Here is a 20695-nt window from a genome sequence, read left to right on the forward strand (position 1 = left end):
TCAAGTAGTGTTACTTGTGCCTGGAAGCATTACAAATTGATGTATGTCCCAATCAACATGTATTCTTCATAATAAAGTAAAATAAAGAATCACATGGTGGGATTATCTCAGAAGGCCACAAGAGAACTTAATAAGGACATCTGCTGATAGAGAATGCCATCCATATTGTGCATTTGCATCATGCAATCAGGACACTGAATAAGATATAGCCAAAGGACACACTGGTTCCAAAGTCCTATTCGTTCCAAGAATTTATTACTTAATCTGTCTCCACATTGCCTTGGCAGCAAGATTAAAATGCAGGAAAAAAACTATTCTCAATAAGAGAGAGATTTAGTAAGATGATCTATATGCAGTTTAAAAATAGATTCTGGAAGTCAGTGTAAGGCACACTATTGCATGGAACTGAAGAATCGACACAATGAAAAGAGGTTGAAGGAGTTTCCTGAGGTGACATACGAGGGGACAAAAGGAGAGAAGGCGATAGGGCGAATTTTCTACCAGTCTTTAAGCAAACTGATACTACTGAGAGCAATCGCTTGAAAAATATATGAAGGCAAATTATCTCATCCACACATTACATCGTTTTGTCAGCCAATAAATGAACGTCACAGGTGTGGTTGTGCATGAGTCACCAGATCAGAGGAAAAGACAAAGCAGGGGAAGGCTGAAAGGGGGCCAGAAAACCATGACGGTGCTGTTGTTGTTAAGACAAATGAAAAGGAAGAAACTTCTGGGCCACCTTTCCAAACGGCTGTGTTCCTCTTCTGATTAAAAGGAAAGGTTAATAGGGAAGGAAGCTAAAAGCCCAGAAATATGGATTTTTTTTCTGGACTCAACCTAAATCAAACATGCATCTTCAAAATATTTTAGGAAAAGATGGTTTGACAATCTCAGAACTACTCAGCAAGCGATGGTTTCAGTCAGCTCATCCAACATGTAAATCTTTCTGCAGATGCTTTGGGGTCAGGCAGAACTGACATCAGTAGAGAGAGGCACCTCTGCATGGAATCAAGAAGAGCAACGGGAATAAACAACTTCAAATGTCCCTTCCTCATTGATTTTTTATTGTACTCTCCTTTTGGGCAGTAGGAACTCATACTCTGTTATAACTATGCAATTTCATCTTTGGTAGGGTTGTTTTCTTTCATCATTTCAAAAAATACATGATTCTCATCTTTCCCCAAGAACAACTATGAAATTTAAGCTGTTAATTAAAACTGGAGTGCAAGGAAAAGCAAAGTATTAGGAAGGGTATCTGTAAATCACGCTAGAAGATATTTTATTTTTAATTGACATATGGTACTTGTGGATATTTAGATAGCATGGCGTGATATTTAAATACATCCACAGAAACTGGGCATGATGGTGCATGCCTATAGTCCCAGCACTAGGAAGGGTGAGACAGGAGAATCACTAAGAGTTTGAGCCCAGCCTGGGCTACATAGCAAGATATTGTCTTAAAAAAAATACACTCAAAAAATATGCAATGATTAGATCAGGATAAGTCATCTGATTTATCAATTATCACCTCATTTATCATTTCTTTGTGTTAAGAATATTCAAAACCCCTTCCACTATCTTCAAATATTCAACTAATGATTGTCAACCACAGTTCTCCTGCCTACTGAGCTATAGAACTTTGTTATTCCTCTTACCTATACTCCTGTACCTGTTAACTATCCTCTCTCTGGTTTCCTTCCTCAGCCTCTTTCGAACCCTGGGTAGCTACTACTTCAGTGTCTACTTCTCTGAGATCAATTTTTAGCATTCACGTGTTAGTGAGCACATGGAAGATTTGTCTCTCGATGTCTGCTTAACTCACTTTCCTCGTTCTATTTATGTTGCTGCAAATGACAGGAATTCATCCTTGTTTATGGGTAAGATTCCCCTGTGTTTCAATACCGTATCTTCTTCATCCATGCATTCATGGATGGACACCTCGGTGATTCCAGATCTGGCTATTGTGAATAGTACTATCACAAATGGACAAATGCAGATATCTCTCTGACATACTGATTTCAGTTTCTTTGGATACGTACCCAGTAGTGGGATTGCTGGATCATGTGGTAGCTCTGTTTTTAGGTTTCTGAGGAACCTACATACAGTTTGCCACAATGAATGTCCTAATTTACATTCTCACCAAGAGTGTATGAGTTTTCCTTTGCATCTTCACTAACATTTTTTACTTTGGATCATTTTGATAAGAATCATTCCAACTGAGGTGAGATATCTCATGGTGTCATGATTGAATTTATCTGAAGAGTACTGATACCGAGCATCTTCATATCCTTCATATGTGTACATTCTCTTTTGAGAAATGTATACATTCTCATTTGTTCCCAACCCCTTCTTTTTCCCCAGTCACCTTGTCTAATATCCACACCCACCCTCTACTGTCATTTGCTCATTTTTCTAATTGAATTCCTCTCTTCTCCACCCTCCAACATAGTAGAATTTGAAAATATTTTCTTTCATTAGGTGTTTGCTGTCTTATCTCTCTCTGTTAGTTGTCTCATTTGCTAATCCTGTTTGTTAATTTTTGATTTTGTTGCCTGTGCTTTTGAGTTCATATTAAAACAACAACAACAAACAAAAAAAGAAACCCAAACTCTGTCCACACTAACATCCTTGAGTGTTTTCCTTACATGTTTTTGGCAAGTCTCCCTCCTTCCTTCCCTCTTCTTTCTGTCTTCCCTTCTTTCCTTCCTTTCGTCCTCTTCTTTCTTTTTCTCTTTCTCTTTTTCTTTGAGACAAGGTCTCACCATATAGCTTGGCCTTGACCTGATTGCATAACCTAGTCAGTTATTGAACTCATGGCAATTCTTCCTGCCTCAGCCTCCTAAATGCTAGCTGAGATTACAGGAGTATGCTATCACACCTGGCCGAAAATACCTTTTGGAAAGGTCTGAGGTACCAGAGACTAAAAAATTTATGATCAAAGTTCAGATAATCTCAACAAAAGAAAGTTACAAACAAAATGATTTATTTTTCTCCTGTTCCCCCCCACCCCCGCCCCGGCTCCTTTTAAGTTAAGGCTGTCAGTGTGCCCAGTTCCACGAGAAGAAGCATATTTAATTTTGATTTTATTTATATTTTTTGGGTACTGGGGATTGAACTCAAGACCTTACTAAGCTAAATCCCCAGCCAGAAAACACGGCTTAAATCACACATGATAACACTCGCACCTCTGCGTGACTCTCTTGCAGCTTTGCAGCTTAGCTCTGGTCCTCAACATGTTAAGCAGAAGTCTGCTGTAGCTCTCTACTGAAAGCAGCTTTAGCGATCTCGGTACCAAGTGGTAAATAAAATGCGTGGAGCTGTATCATGAGGTAAGCATGACAATAAAAAACAAAACAAAGCAACAACAACAGAAATGTCAACAGCAGTGCTTTCTCATGAAAGCAGATCAGAAACTTAGGATTGTATGCTCTTCACAGCAACAGTCAGCAGCCAGAAACCACCCACCTGCATGATCCTCAAAGAGATGCAAGCGTGTTTGTACTGTTTAAACACTTGTCAAATTTTCTATTATTTTTATCCAAACACTTTCTTAACCAGTATAATGACCAATATACAGCGTGGTCTTAACAAAAACATGGATTTTTTTTTAGGGATTTAGCTGAATATTTAACGAATTAGTGATGAACATTACTTCACCACTGGCTATGACTTTTAGGATTTCCATAGATGATTTTCTATCATTGGTTTGTTCTGTGGCTAGAGCACAAGTCTGACTATGGACTGAGACTCTACAAACTATGAGCTGAAATAAATCTTTCCTCCTCTAACGTGGGTGTGTTGGATACAGCATCTCAGCAATGAATACTGTAACTAAGACACCTACTTTTACACTGTCCATACATATTCTATCCTTTGCACTTCTCCCCATCTCTAACAGCCTTCTGCTTTGCTTTCTCTTAAAACTTGATTTCATCCTTGCCCACTAGATGCCATCCCATAAACATAAGGAATAGCGAATAGAAAATGTTTATTCAAGTATGCAAGTAGCATATCCTGAACAAACATTTGTTGACCATATGAACAGAAAGAAGGAACAGCTAGAAGACAGTGAGTTTTCACATATTCACTAGAAAATATATTCTGAACATGCTTTCTATGCTTAGAATGTGGTAAATTCTAGAAAAATAAAGACAGGAATGTAGATGCTGACAGTAGAAGCCTGATGGGTTCTTAATTCAGAACCTTCCAGATGTACCCCGCTATGTACAGTGTTCTGCTGTTCTCATGTTTTCCACAAAAACATATGGTCTGATTCTATCAGTTATGAGACCCATGAGCTTCCATCCAGTGAAGGTTTGTCCCTCTCTTCTCATGCCCTTGGCTGTCCAGGTACCATGACCTTGGCCATCCAGATCCCATGTACCACCCAGGTACAGTGCCGTGAGCTCAGGCCACCTCTGCAGAGGCAGAGAAATAACTTGTACCATGTTTCTGAGGTTCATAAAACACAGACTTACTTTCTCAGCATCTTTTATGGAGCAGTAAATGAAGAAGAGATTTTATTACCCATTTTGAGTTAAAAATAAAGTGAGAAATTGGACCATTTATATACATGGATTCTCATGTGGTTCCTTGACTGGATAGTTACTAGATTTAATTCTGATATGAAGGTCTCTGATTTCCAATGCATAACAACAAGGGGCTATAGAATAAAGACAAGGGTTTGTCACAGTTATTTATATCTAGATTCTACCCGTTTCATAATGCTCATGTGCATTTTACATGTAATGCATCTTCATCACATTTACCATAGGACACACTCTTGGATACTAAGATTCTTTTTTTTTTTTTTTTTTTTTGTCTTTTTCCTTTTTATCGGTACCAGGGATCGAACTCACGACTGCCTGCTTTACTGCCGCTGAGCTAAATCCCCAGCCCCGGATACTAAGATTCTTAATAAGAATCTTCCTGGTAAGAAAATATTTGCCTTATCAATATTAAAACTGAAGAGGATCTGATTTGGCACTAAATAAATAATAATACTTAAGTATTATACTGCACTCTGACAATTTTTATAGCCAGATGGTAGAAAAGAGAAAGTAAACAATGAAAAATAAGGATGCTTTAACCATTTAATTTCATGCTGTTGAGTAATCACTACAGAAGAGAACACAGTCCCTGGGAAGGGAAATTAAAAACGAGATGGGTTGTTTAAAAACCAGTCATGTAAAGCACGGTGGTACTGGCAAAATACTCTTGTGAGACAGCCTCTTCTTTTTGTGCTGCTAGGGATTGAACCCAGGGTGTTACGCACGCAAGGCAAGAGCTCTACCACTGAGCCTCATCCCAGACTCTTCTCCACAGTGTCACTAACTAATAAGTGTGGCTTTAATTCTTTCTTAAACTGTTATACTCAGTCTTCATTATACAGTCCCATTCCGGGATGTGGGATGTGTTGTTCATGAGAGTTAGAGGGGGAAAAGGTTGCCTCAGGGACAGTTGGTGCCTTTAGTTATGTTATTAAAGATTTTGTCTTAGTCTCTGCAAGTTCATTCTCACATCAATTTAAATCATTTCAGAGCTGCACACTCAGATTCCTCGTCAGGGCCACTCCAACAGTGTATGTGAACAGATTTTTTAGCACTTTAATTGCAGGATACAATTCTACTATCGGAAAAACAACTCAGGGTGTGTGTGTGTGTGTGTGTGTGTGTGTGTTTCCAAATTTCAACAGCAGTGGCTATATTCTGCCCATAAACACCTGAGGTCTATTTTCTTGAACGTGGCCCAGTCAGCAAGCTCTTTGTGAATTGCTTTCTTAAAATTACCTATGCCTGCCAAACCTTCTGTAAACTACCAGGTCAAAGACAAGTCAAATGCTTAAGGACTTCTTTTTCTATTAAAATATTTTAATCAGTTTGTAAGCTCACACTACATCTTATTTTTGCTATATATTATTCAGAGATTTGCAATTACCTGTAAAAATCTGTCTCAAATAATGTAGAAAAAAATCTCTTTCCACCAGAAGCCAGTGCCTACCAGGGATGGATGATAAAAACACTCAATGTCTAAGGCCATGTAAACTGCTATTTGAGTTGAATGCTAATGGCTTTCTGGAAAAAAAATCACAGCGATTGACATTCTTTGAAAAGGTGTTTAATCACATTCACATATACACTTGCATGCACCTGACTGAATAGTTTCTTTTCTCCTGAGCCCTGCATACCATTTTATATTTCATTTAGGAGAATAGTATCCCCGTTTGACCTCTGAAAAGGAAAAACGATAGTAAATAAAACTGTACTGTAATTTTAACTTACTACCCAATTTGCATTCCGACCTCACAGCTCAAGCAATCAAATCCTGAATGCATTTCCTCCTGACATTTCATTTTCTCATGCGGCAGGGGTAAAAGGCCATGTGAAGATGAAATAAGTGGAAAGCCAATAACGTCATGTACATGGCAAAGCATTCCCTACACTTGGAAAGAGAGAAATAAGCCAAAACTCAAAACAAACAGAACAAGGAGTCACTCAGGTCCCTGCTTCTTCACATGAAGACCGCTGGTCTTCATTCTGCTATGGTGGCAAGACTGAGTCCCAGATACCGCTCCTACACCTCTACCTACTCATTTAAGAAAGCAACAATATGCAAAGCAGTTCTTATATGAAACCATACTGGGACTTCACATCTTGAAAAAGAAAGATTTCAGGTTTTTTTCCCTCTATGCCATCCCTACATTGGGCTTCAGCATGCAGTATTAACCCACTGCCTAAATATAGCAAATGCCACGCATTTTTCAGTGCGTGTAGTTCGTATTCAAGAAAAAGCCTAAAGAAGTGTGAATTCTGGTCTTTTGATTCAGTATCTCTTTTTGCTCAGTTGTTCTATAAATAAACTTGGTGATTTTCATTTCTAATAAACATTTGAAAATAGAAACTTACTTTCATGCAATAAGTAGAAGAGGTAAAAAAATTATTTGATAATAATGAACAAAAGGTACTGTCTCTAGACAGTGTTCTGGAAGTTTGACCTCCATTCAATGACCCCTACCTTGGCCCCCATGGTGCTCCCACTGACTCTGTCTGGTGGGAGAAATGAAGATTAGACATCAAGAGGACTGAGGCATCCTCAATATCTCTAGCAAAGAAGACACATGAGACCAGGCTTCAGTCACATCTACCTTGGAGACCTTTGGCACCCTGTGCCCCACTGGGACAGAATTCACCACATCCCGGAGTTTCTGTGATAGAGTCCTCAATAAAGGAGGAGATCTTACTTTTAGACAGCCACCAGGACTATCTGGAGAATCACAGGAAGTTCTTTGTCCTTGCCCTTCCTCTATTTCTGAAGACTGCTTTATGTACGTTGTTACCTAAACCCTTTCAGAGGTACCCTGCCTATGCCAGTCTAAATTCTTGATAAACAGTTCATGTCACCCTTCCCTCTCATTGTTTTGCCTTTAAATCTTGTCTGAAATCTACAAGAATCCACAGTGCATGTTCAGGACTTCATGAATCTGTCTTCTTCCAAATTGTAACTCTGGGGAGCACAAATAAAACATTCTTTGTTTCTTAATCATTTTGTGTGTCAGTTTCTCTTATGAGTTGACAAGTCTTTGTCTGCCTACTCAGTCCTGCTCTTTTACTTTGAAGAATTCCCCTGCCTTGTACACCCTTGGAGAAGGAGGAGAACTGAATGGCCATCTGTGGTCCCTCTCCACTCCCGGGCCTGTGACTACCCTCATAGGGCCCAGCAGGGCCCAGCAGCCTGCCAGGACCAGGAGTGGGGTGCAGATGCGTTTGCCTCTGCCTGGGAATATCCTTCCTCTGGAGGAGGAGAAAGAACACTGGAGTTATTAAGGAAGCAGCAACTCCTGCTGTAGAATTAATGTTTAGTATACCACTATGACTTTCATTCTTTATATTTTTTTCTCTAGCTCTCAAAATTCTTTAAACTGTTTGTGTTAAAACTCAGTTTTCCATCTCTTTAAATTTAGACTCAAGATTCTTTTATTATTTTTCAGTATATTGGTACAATTTAGATATAGATAATGATCACATTCATCATAGTGAACTTGTACCTGTACAAGATCTATCTTGAATTTTCTTTTTTCTGCCATCTCCTCCCCTCCCTTCCTCTTTCCCTCTTCCCCTCCTTATTTACAAAGCCTTGTTTTCAGTTTATCCCCCCACCACTCTCTTTTCCTTTTAGATAAACTCTTCATATTTTAAAATGTTTATTATATATTTTGGTTCTTCCTTACACTTAAGTTAAAGAATGCAATATTTACACATGCAAATGTTATTAATTTCACTTAAGAGTATGAGCTCAAAGTGTATCCATTTAGCTATAAAAGTCTCAAATTTGCCCTTATTTCTGGCTGAGTAGTACTCCATTGTATTAAAAGATCATATCTTTTTTTTAATCCATCGATCAACTGATGGGTATTTAGGTTTTTCCCAAGATTTAGCCATTACAAACTGTGCTGCTATAAACATGGATGTGCATATATTGTTACAACCCAATGAATTTTAATCCATTTTTTTGAGATTTAAAAACAAATTTTATTTAAGATCTGAAATACAATTCCTAAACTAGCAACTTTGCAAGAAAACTGTGTCTACACAATAATGCATTGTTTCTATCATGTTAGAACATGCATTAAACTCAGATAGAAAAACCGTGAAACAAACCACCATCCTTCAACAATTTGAGCCATAGAACACCTAAGGAAAAAAATAGGTGGATTTTCAGAGGATTGACTGTTTTACTTCATTCAAGCACCATAAAAAAAGCATGAATGTATAGATTTTTGGGTATGTACATTAAGTTGAACCTTTGGCATTAGGAATCAGGATGTTTTGTCACAAAGCACTTAACACATATTAGAAAATTGTGTAGTATCAAAGCAATTGTGTAGTATCAAATTGTGTAGTATAAAAACACATATTAGAAAATTGTATAGTATCAAAGAACCATCAGCACTTAAGAAGTGTTGTCATCTAGGCAACAAAATGGTCTACTTAGTGTTTTTTCTTTGTCTGATTACTGCATACACTGGTAGCAACTTTGAAATGAGGAAAAGAGCTTATATTCCTTTTATTTTCTGTTTAACATAGAATAGAAAACAATGTGGAAGCATAAGCCCTGTTATACATTGACAATTTTAAAGGACATCAATTATACAAGAAAAGACTGAGGACAGAAAGTTTTACAGATACCAGACCTTAACAGTGAGTGGTCAGTAGATCCTCACAGGGCTTTGCGATGGTGGTCAGCAGAAGCCACTTTGGAATCACTGGCAGTAAACAGTGATGCAGAATTCTTTTTCAGATACTTTATGAAATCATGGAAATAGCCTAACAATAATGCAAGGCTCTTCTCATCAAGGGGTGTATTGGCCAATATTGCTCCTATTCTTATAAATAATCTCAATAGGTGTGGTGCTCCTTAAACCTGGGACATTGGCGCCTCAGGGTGAGCCAAGAGGATGTCAGTATATTGGGGCCTTTCAAATTTGTAGAGCAGCTGAGCGCCCAAAATCACATTGAAATACTCTTTTATTCCTGCCACAACTTCATGAATTGCACATTCCTTATTATCAAATTTCTCTGGGATTTCTTACAATTTGCATACTCTTTCAGAATGGCATCTACACTTTTCTTAACAGGAAGTTGAAACAGCTGCTTTTGCCTCGTCACTAAGTCCCAGTCCTCAACAAGCCGTGGTTTTAATTCTTCAGGAATCTTCACTTTAACTTCCATTCTATTCTTAAATGCTTCCTTGCTTTCAACAATGGATCCTTTTCTTCTGAGGGGTCTGGGGTGCTTCACTGGTACTGCCACAATCTCCGTTCCCAGGAGTCTTCTGTTTGTTCTTTCTTGTTTTCCTCACAGATCCTGAAGGAAGGTCCTCCATGGAGCGACCGCCAACCCCATCTTCCTGGAAGAGCTGGCTCAAGATTCTTTGGCCACGGACCAGCTGTCTTCTTTCCCAAGGAGACCCTTCTAATCTTACTTCTCTGCATATTGCTTTGGGACAGCTGTTTGAAGTTGCCTTCTTCTGCAGATTGCTGTTCATGAGTTTGAGAACCCTGCTTTCTAGAACTCATTCAACCCTGTTGAGTCCAACAACATCCAACCAACAATCTTCCTTCTTTCCCTTCCAAGGACTGCTAGTAATTTCACAAATGGAATCCTATAGGTCTTTAGGCATGGTCTGTCTTGAAGGATGAAGTGGGAGGCACAAAGATGGTTCTGCAGTCAGGATCAGATGTCCCGATCCTTACTGTATGCCAAACTTAGTTTTTCTGATGGTGACATGAAGCGAGAATCCAGTTCTTTCCAGTAGGACATCTGATCACTGTTGTCCCTCCAACTGCCATAGTTGAGTTTTAATTATTTCAGACTAGAGGTTCCATTTGACCCAGCTATTCTCCTTCTCAGTATCTTCCTAAAGGATTCTTAATTTTTAAGCACTCTAATCGTACTTATAAGATATCACAAGTTTGTTTTCTACGTGGAAATTTAAGAAATAATCTGCACTATTCCAGCTCACAAACGGGACAACTCTCTTCCCAGTGGTCTCAGCCCTGCTTGCTCTTCTGTGTGGCTTTGTCCATAACTGAATAAAAAGTTAATTAAAAAATTTACCTGATCAGATTAATGGGGTGAAAGAATTTTCTGTTGCACACAAATGAAAACAAAGCTGCTTTTTGAACTATAAGAATACAAAATTAAACTTCTATTTGGCCAAGTAATTTGAATAAGAGTAATCCTGCTATTCTCACTAAATTTCCTTATGTAATTTGTTATCTTCTAAAACAAAAACACAGCACATTATAGTAACATGTTCATACATGTCATGATCTTCTGGTCTGCTGGAATCAGATGAAGTCACACAAGGTATCTCTCAGAAGCATGTTGCCAGAACCTTTCACTGTGGCTTGCACACATTAAGTTCCAACTGGCCCAATGCCAGTTATAAAGAGACATGGTACATTTTTCCAAGAACCCCTTAATCATATGAAGAGGCAAATATGACTTGAAGAGGCTTTGAAGAAACTTGAAACCACTGTCTTCATGGATATCTCAAAATGTTTCATCCCTATGATTTCGTTATTCCTTTTGAATTTGAGGCATAGTCTTGATTTGAATATGGGTTAATTCCCTGATACTCATGTTAAAATTAAAATCCCAACATTAGGTTCAGATATTAAAAGATGGTCACAGTGGGACCTTTCACAGGTGATTCTGGGTTTGCCTTCATGATACACAGGTTAATCCATTCCTGGAATTAATGGGTTAATGTGGGTTAATACAGTATCTTAGGAGTTGCCCTACTACAAAAGGCCAGTTTGGCTGGTCTCTCCACACTCCCTGTCTGTGGCCACACCACCCTTTGCTCTGACTCAGAAGCTGCCCTGTAAGAAGGCCCCAGATGAAGCCCCTCAACCTTAGAACAAAGCACAAGCCAAAATAAACCTCCTGTCTTTATAACTTACCCAGACTGTGTAACTGGCAACAGAAAATTAAAACAAAATTAAGTTTCATATCTCCAAATTCCCAATGCAAATGACGTTTTAAAGTGGAAGTACCTTAAGGAACTATCTTACCACTTCTGTGTCTAGCATTGAGCCTGTCTTAGTAAAGTACCTTCTAACCCTTGGTATTAGCACACTGAGCAATTAGACCCTAACCAGGTCACTTCTTGCCTTCAGATTAAAAGTTCCACGTGGACAGAATGAGTGGATAGGGCTTGATTCCAGGAATCTTTAAGTTGGCAGGAGCTACTTGGAAGCAGAATGTCTTGAAGAGGACATAATACTGACAGATGCGAGAGATGGTTAACTAGAAGGTAGAGAACTATCTCTATCTTCTAGTTCCCTATCTTCTGAAGGGAAATAAGAAAACCAGTCAAGATATTCTTTCTTACTTCAAAATTCCGCCCAAAGCTAAATTTGTCCAGGGAAGAAGCACACTGCAAGAGTATCCTGCATATTCTTCAGTATATGTGAGCCTTGTCTCAATGGTGGCACCCACTGAGCAGGCCAGAAGTTGAGGCTCCTACACAAGGAGTATGACTAGGGTTAGACCAATTCTTAGCCTTCCAGTGAATGTTGGCTGAAGAATTCTTTTAGCAAATATCTCTTGGCTTGCTGATAATTTTTTTCTAATATTTCCAGACAAATCTTTCAAAAAAAAAAAACCCCTTAATTTCTAATGATAAATTTATAGAGTAATTCCATAACGGACATATATAATTATACACATTCAATATTTACTAAAAAAACAAACTCCTCTTAAGCCAGGTACTTAAGCAAACAAGTTTTAAAAACCCTTAAGTGAAAAACATGTAGATTCTTCTAGAAAATAGTAGAAGAAACTAATGATAAAGATAAAGTACTGTAGGTACATTGAAAACATACATACACCCTTCCATTTGTCTGCAGAGTTACCCTAGGTAAGAATTCAGTGGCAAAAGTAAACTTAACAGATGAGAAAAAGTCAGTTATCCCAAAGTGTAGTAGTATAGGAAGAATCTTGTCCAACGTTTCTGGATGAGACCTTTTTTTGTAGAGAAGTCTGTGTGCTTTGCTCCTATCTCACTAGACACTGATAGGAAAAAGCACATTCTATGATGGGCCACAGCAGATCTCACTTAAACTAGGGAAGCCTCCTCTGATTTTATGACTGCCTAAAAGATCAAAACACTGAAGAATGGGTACAGAATTAGGGACCAGTAACTCAGAATGGACACCATCCATAAATTGTGGGACAGATTTTATACGTAACAGAGGCACACTAGCTCCATCTGTTGAAGTATGTAACTGGAAGCCAGGTGTGTTATGAGACCTCTCTACCCTGAATGATTCTTATGCAGATTTCATGGTCTATTTTTATGCTGTTCAATATAGTAGGCAGCTATGGGACATGAGTAACAGGGCCAGTATGAATTCAGATGTATCATAGGTACACTGCTACTATTCTTTCAGCTGGTAAATGTAGTTTCTTTGTTGCTTTTACTAAGGTCAAAAAGGACAACAGCGGCTATCTTTCTATTTTTGTGATTACGCCTTTTATATTTTAATAGCTAAACAATTTTGTTTCAAAAGGTGGGTTTGCTTTGTGATAGCGGACACTGATATGCCTTGCACTGCTTCTATAAGATGGAAAGTGATCCCTAATACGGCACTTAATGTGAAAGTTATTAATCCAATGTTGACAAAAAAATCAACAATCTGAGGAATTAGATCATTTGCTCAAAAAAACACATAGCAAAGTACTCAGACAGCACTATGCAACAAAATATAAAACCATAAAGCTGAAATTTTACACTTTGAAATTAGTATTATGTGTGCTTGCTGATATGAGCTGCTTTGTGTTTCTCTAATGACTATATGCAATATCATCTTTTTCTCAAATATACCAATGTCAGAGGAATAATGTAATTTAAAATGCAACAGTAAGTTCAGAAATGAAGGATCTTCCTTCAAGAATGTCCCAGATTTTTAAGCTTTAAAATACTGTATCCCAAGAAATTTTACTGTGTTGTTACGGTAGACATTTGTTGTTTCTAAAATTAAATTTCTCAGCAGTATGGCTGGTGTGGGCCCCAGCTTCTTAAGTCAAAAGCATATGCTACTCTGGGTCACAATTCAGGATTGGGCTCCTGGCTGAATTTCAGCCTCTTAAGCCAAGGGAACTTTATTCTGTTTTAGCTAGGAATAATGTGGACTTTCTTTTTATCTCATGGATTGGAATATAGACCTCGAAGCATTTTTGATTTTTGATCCAGAAAGGACATTTTCATGTGATTTGTGCTGCTATGATTGTGTCAGAGTAATTTATCAACAGAAGTTATTTGATTCATGGTTCTGGAGGCAAGAGCATGACCCCAGCAGAGGGCAAGTGTCTTTAGGTTGTGTTGGAAGATGGAAGAAGAGCAAGAGAGGGATAGGTGAAGGAGAAAGAGCCAAGTTCACTTTTACAGCAAATCCATTCTTATGATAACGAACCCACTTTACAGGACATTAATCCATCTGAAAGGACAGATCCCTCATGATCTAACTACCTCTTATCAGCCTCCGCCTCCCAACATTGCTGCATTTAGGATTAAGTTTTCAACAAACCAACTCTGGTGGACACGTTCAAACCACAGCATTTAACCTCTGGCTTCCCAAATCCATATCCTTCACATAGTGCAAACTGCACTGAGTCTATCATAATACATATGGCTCCTTACATGGAGTTATGACCTGGTAAACTCATCAGGAATTGCAAGCATTGAAGTAAAAAAGATGCATTTAATACATTTGACCTACCAAACATTGGTGTGTATCTTAGTAACACAATACACTGGTGTGTATCTTAGCAACACAACACACTGCAGAGCAACGCAACACACCTTTCTGACTGGGTGGCTGGCTGGGATCCCTCGTTCATTGCCCATTCATGAAGGTATGTTATTGCCTATCACTAACTTAGGAAAAAGGAATAACATTCAAAATGTAAGTTCAACTACATGTTTTTCCTTTCACACTATTGCAAAGTGAAAAAAATAATTAAATTGAACCACTATAAATCCATGTACAGACTGTAGTTCCAGAAGCTTTAACTTGTTCCACTGTCAACTCACATGTCCCAAGTCCAGTCCCATTCAGATCAGATATGGGTGGGACTTCAGGCCTGATGGATCCTGAGACAAAGTCTCTCTAGCAGTGACCATGTGAAATTCAAGAAAGCACAGTACATTTTCTTTTGCAAAAGGAAGAATCAAGCAGGAAGAAAGGAGTAACTGCTCCAAAGTAAGTTCAAAACCCAACAAGGAAAATATTAATCTTCAAGCTGGAGAAAAGTCCTTAGGCTCCATGTGCTGGTATCATGGGCACGCTGGAGTGGAGGCTATGCTTCCAAAGCTCTGCTGGGCTCAGCCCAGAGACAGCTTATGGTGTGGGTTCTCAAGTGGTTCTCCTAGACAGGCACTGATCACTGATAACTTTACAGTTTGGGGATCCCAAGGGCTGCTTTGTCCTTAAGTTTTCCCTGGGCATTTCCTTAGTGGGAACTCTGCAGTGGCCTGTGCTCTATGACAAGTCTCTGAGTCCCCTGCCTGCAATGTCCTTGGAAATTAAGGTGGAAGTAACCATGATCGCACAGCTACTGCATTCTACACACCAGCTCAGCCAGCACTGCTCGGATACTACCAAGTTTTATAGTTCACACCTTCTGCATGGGGGGTTCCTCTTCATCTGGGCCATGTTTGCACCTTGGCTGGGGCAGCAGAGAGGTGCTGCCCTAGGACTTGAGGCAGTAGAGGGCAGTGAATGTTGAGAACCTGTGGGTACCACTCTGGAAATTTTTCCCTCAAGGACCTGCTCTGATACTGTAATCTGAGAGGCAGCTCTAGAAGGTTCTTCAAAGTGACTTCAGAGTCTTGCTCTCATTGTCCTGATGGTTCCTTCTACAATGGCATTTTGTTTTTTTAATTAGATGGTAACTTAGTTATACCCCTGGCTTACTCTGCTAAAGAAGTATTTTCATTCTTTACATGACCTGGAGCTTTCCCAAGTCTTTCTGCTCTGCTTTTCCTTTAAATGATAAATTCTGCCTTTAAATACATTTTCTCCTCTTTCATCTTTCTGTATGTGGTTAAAAGCAGCCACATAGCTCCTTCAGTCTTTTGTTTAAAAATTTATTCTATTAGATAACCAAATTTATCATTCTTAAGTTCTGACTTCCATACAGTTCTTGTTTCAGCCAAGACCTATGCAACTGTTCAAAAAGCAAGGTCTTGTTTCTTTGTTCCATTTCTGTCTGAGACCTCATCAGAATGGTCTTCACTCTTCATATTTCTACAATTGTGACCGTGACCATGTAGGTACTCTCTGAGAAGTCTCAGATTCTCCTGATTAGTTATTTCCTTCTTCAGAGCCCTCATCAGCTCAGAAGTCAGCAGTGCAAGACATTTCCAGCACTCACTTCAACCCTCTTCCAGTTTCTGTGCAGTTTACCTCCTTCTGAAGCTGCTGCCACAATTTCAGTTCCTAGTTGTAGAAATAGCCCCGATACCCATTTTCTATCTTAGTCCATTTTCTCTGGTTATAGCAGAACAACTGAGATTGGGTAACTTATAAAGTGCAGACAATTATGTGGCTAGTGGTTCTGGAGTCTGGGGGTCCAAAAGCATGGCCTGGCATCTGACGAAGGTCCTCAGGCTGCATTATCCCATGGTGAAATTGACCAGAGAAGGCGACCACAAGCAAGAGGGCTGAACACACTGTTTTTCCACCTCCCAATGCTGTTTTCTACCAGGGATTGAGTGTCTCACATGAAACTTTACACAACACATTTAAACCAGACCAGTATAATTGATTCCAAAGGCCATTTTCAAAGATAGAACTACTACTTAGTGCACATAGAATCACATACAGCCTGTGTGGTAGGGTTTGTGAACTGAATGCCTTTAGGGGTCAAGTCACTGACACACATGTAGAAACCTATCTGATGTGACCAAAGAGGGACTAGAGGAAGGAGACAGCCTGTCTTTCCTAAATGAATTCAAATTACAACAATGTGCTGTGCAAAGAAAACACGTTGACCTGAGGTCTGCGATCAAGTTCAATTCATGTGCATTGCTGTGGCCCATTTCTAGCTGGTTCTGTGATGACTTTGGGAGCCAGCTGCAAACTTGGCTCCCAATAACCACTCTTTCCATCCCCTTCATGTTTTTAATAAGTCTGGGATTCTATACCTTCTCCCACGCTCCACTCAGGTCTAGGCTCAATGGAAGAATTAATTACTCAACTTACTGCACATATCTTACATTACTGATTTATTTATTTTAGAGATAGGGTCTCACTAGGCAGTTCAGGCTGTCCTTAAACTCACTATGAAGCCCAGGCTGGCCTCAAGCTCATGCCTCAGCTTCCCAAATGCTGGGATTATGGGCATGCGCCATCACACCTGGCTTACTGAACACACTTTAAGTGAAGGAAAAATATCTTGCAATAAACAGCATCTTCACTTTCAGACCACTGTTATTTTTAAAGCTGAAGAAACAAAATGACATTTGGTGGCCAATGATGATTCTATCCAGGGAATTTCAGTAATGATTCTGCTTCTTCAGGTGGCTCTCAGTTTATCTTAGCGTATTATACTTTGATTGCCTGCAGTTTTAGAGTCTCTATTTCTGGTAGAAGCCATTCATCTGATAAAAATCATAAACTCCTCATGCACCAGAACCATGGTGGTCAAAGAAAATAGTTTTAAAACGAACTGAAGTACAAATAAATTAATATATAAGAATGTAAGATTATTTCAGATTATTTCATGACTGAGAAATCACAGTGAATTTCCAGTGTAAACTTGTGACATTTAATCAGCCTTTTAGCATTAAGATTAGACTCCAGACAAATTGTTATAATCATGTAAAAGCCACAACTCAAAGTTACTAAATTAATCCAAAATAAAGCCACTAGCCCCTCTTCCTAATTAAGAGTCAAAGGAGAGAGGTATAAGGCTTAGTCAGTTACAATCAGACTCTGAGGGAAGTTTTCTGCTTTAAGTAAAAATGAATCCTTTCCAAACAGGCCAACATGGAAGCCTCCTTATTCTCTCCGCATATTTCAACCTTGAGCCTACGTATTTACCAGAATCTCTAATTAATCACCATACATGAGGGTTTTGAGAATGTCTACAGCACAGTAAGAGCTGTGAATCTGGCTTGTTATTAATTGTTTGCACTCAAAGCAACTTGTGATATAAACAAACGCATAAACTTAGGAACAATTCCTGGTATCTCTAAGAGTGTAATATTCTGCCAAAATTAGTGTTTTTTTTCTCACCAAAACCTGTGAAGATGAGAATTGCTTTGAAACCAAAGAGTCTCCTGATGATGACCTACCAAGGAGCAGGTGCGAAGATTGATCCAGTGACTGGGGAAGGAGGATGCAGGCACAGGCCGGGTCAGTACCCTTGTTCTGACCTTGCTCATCTTGCGAGCCCTGGACACCGCCAACTGTTTTCACCTGCTTATCAGATTTGCTCTCATGGGAGCCTCTGCCCCAATACTAAACTTTGAGAATTATTTCCTCCATTATCCTTCATACACAATGATAAAGTTTTGTTAAGTCACCCAACAGCTACATATTCTCAACAGATATACATTCTGGGATCTGGGACAGAGTTGTGAAGCACACTAAGTGTCCAACAGTTCTCTTCTGATTCAGAGAAGGAAGCAACCTGCTCAGGGAAGGGTGCCCACAAAGCATTGAATGCATGGAGGGACCTCCAAAGACCCCCACAGGAGACCAATTTTGGTGGCTGAAATCACACCAAGGTAGACTCTACATGACACCTCACTTCACTTTTCATGTAAGGTTTTGAGAAACAGTGAACCACTCTTTAAAAAACACTATTTTTACAAAATCTTTTTAGATAACATCTGTACAAAGAGAAGCGCCTTCTACCTTCCTGCTGGACATGGATTAATGCAGTCTGGTAGACACTACAATTTGCCTGACTGATTAACATGAGTCTAATTTTAATGAGTCTAGGGCTTTGCAGTGCAATCTTCATGCTCCTGGAGGAGACAATTTGATGAAGGCAAGATAACTCCCCAAAGCTGGGTCAACTTCACTAGAAAATGAAAATGCTGACTCTGGCTGGGCTACATTTTTAGAAAAAGGACATCGCGGAAAATTCAAAAGCAGGGCCATTCACCAAGCAGTAGCAACCTTTGCACGGTCATGCAGCTGTCCCCTCTTTCCCCTTAGAGTTCAGGGCTCAAAGTACACTGCTGAACACTGAAAGCAGGGGCCTAGGTACTGGGAAATTTAATTAGAATGGGTGAAACAAAACAGACTGCAGTAAATCTGCTCCAAAATGTGACAAGCAATAATAGCTTAGTTGAGAATTCCCATTTCCAAGAATGAATAAACCTGAGCTATGATGAGCTGCTTTTGTTGTTTTTGTTTTTCCTTTTAATGTTTTTTTCATCCTTTGCTAGTAAGGCTTCCATAATTTTTAGCTAACTTTGACCCTGACCTAAAGAAAGACTTCTCTTGGTAGAGTCACCTGACCAGGCCAAGAACTTGCTTAACCATGGAGAAATCCAATATGGGGATCTACAGTGGCAATATTACTTTTTAAACTTAATACTATATTTAAGAAGGCGAATTTTACAATTCAAGAAGTAACTTTTTAAGGTCTCTGCAATTCTGACCAATTCAAAAGCAAGCATATAAGGTAGCACGAAACACACAGGCGGGAAATGACCACGATGTTCCTGCCCTCCAAGAGCTCACAGTCCTGCACAGGGTATATGGAATCCGCTATAGACACCAAGACTAACACAACATAAAGCAACTGCTAGCAGCTACGTGACAGACTGCCCACTAGTAGGTCAGCAGCAGGGACCTGGCTTGCACCTTTTCACAGCAGGGATTTGGGCTGCACCTTGCAAGATGAGCATTACTTTAAAAGAACATATTAGGCAGAATATGAGGCAAAAGAAAGTGGCTGAAAAAAGTACAAAAGTGTGTCAGGGGAACAGGGCAGGCAAAAATGTGACTAAAAACACAAGGAGCCCATGGTGGTGAAGACTGACCTTGGGGAAAGGTGGATGGAGGCCTAACGCTGTCAGCATCAGGGCTGGAACTTTATTCAGAGGTAAGGAAGGGTAGTTAGGTGGGCGAAGCCAAGGACTGCTGTCAAACCAGTCCTCTAGATTGAATCTCGGCGAAACAGCTGGAAAGGGATGGAGGATGATCTGAGAAGGGAGGCACAGCAGGAGTCACGTGCTGGGTTCAGGCAGGAGATGGACAGCCAAGGCTCGAGCAGAGGAAGTGGGAAGCAGCCCCCAGGCAGGGAGAGGACAGGGGTGACACATACAGGGGCAGGTCAGGAGCTGACTGCTTCATGGCTCCTGTCTCAGGCTTGAGGGAAAAACAGTAATATGGGAATAAAGGAGAAGAATGGGGAAATGAAGGAGAATTACAATGAGCACAAACAAATGCTCATAAATTCAGCACTCCCAACAGAAAAACATAGACATCCCTCCCCCGTTTTCCTCAGAGAGACACTTGAGATGTCTGAAGACAGTGGTTAACAGGAAAAGTTGAAAGATCCTGACACTAATTTGGGAGAAAACAGCCAAAAGAAACATTTAGAATTATACAATTTGCTTCAAAATTTTCTGCTATGTCATTCCAGAGCATATAATTCCTGCCCCTCTTCCTAGAGTATACGAATGTGCCGCAAGCTAAGTATCCACACTCCTAAGAAGGACGGGGAGTGAGGAGAGGACAAGAACACTGATGTGGCCACAGCAAGCGTCTGCCGGGAAAGCGGATGCTTCTGCTTACCCTGTGCCTCATTTCTGTCCTTTGACTCAGACTGTGCCTGAGGAGACAAAGGGATGCGGACAGAAGCTGTCCAGGCTGCATGTCCCTCTTTTTTCTGAACCTCACAGCAGGCACACACTATCCTACCTAGGCAGGCCACTTGCTTTCAAGTGGATAAACCAACCGGCCGGGCAGAGGCTTTTTGATGTTTATTTGGCACTTAAATAGAACCACAAACACGAGGGACAACCAGGGTCAACACCATGCTAGAGGCTCCCAAATTAGAGCTAGGGCCAAGACCAGCTCCTCACGCTTACTGTAGCTGCTGACAACCTCTCTTCTCAAGGACGAATCATAAAATGAACATCTATGAATATGCAATTT

At 39.8% G+C, this 20695-nt stretch overlaps 1 protein-coding gene and 1 pseudogene across 8 annotated transcripts in view; both read right to left on the reverse strand.

Annotated features, from left to right (window-relative positions):
- Positions 1-20695, reverse strand: part of Psd3 (pleckstrin and Sec7 domain containing 3) — a 505243-nt gene that overhangs the window by 10949 nt on the left and 473599 nt on the right. The window lies entirely within an intron of this gene.
- LOC134472700 (mortality factor 4-like protein 2) lies at positions 4800-20695 on the reverse strand (annotated as a pseudogene).

Source organism: Cavia porcellus, unplaced genomic scaffold (assembly GCF_034190915.1).
Source record: "Cavia porcellus strain 051 isolate PalLab524CR breed Dunkin Hartley unplaced genomic scaffold, mCavPor4.1 scaffold_24, whole genome shotgun sequence".
Classification (NCBI taxonomy): domain Eukaryota; kingdom Metazoa; phylum Chordata; class Mammalia; order Rodentia; family Caviidae; genus Cavia; species Cavia porcellus.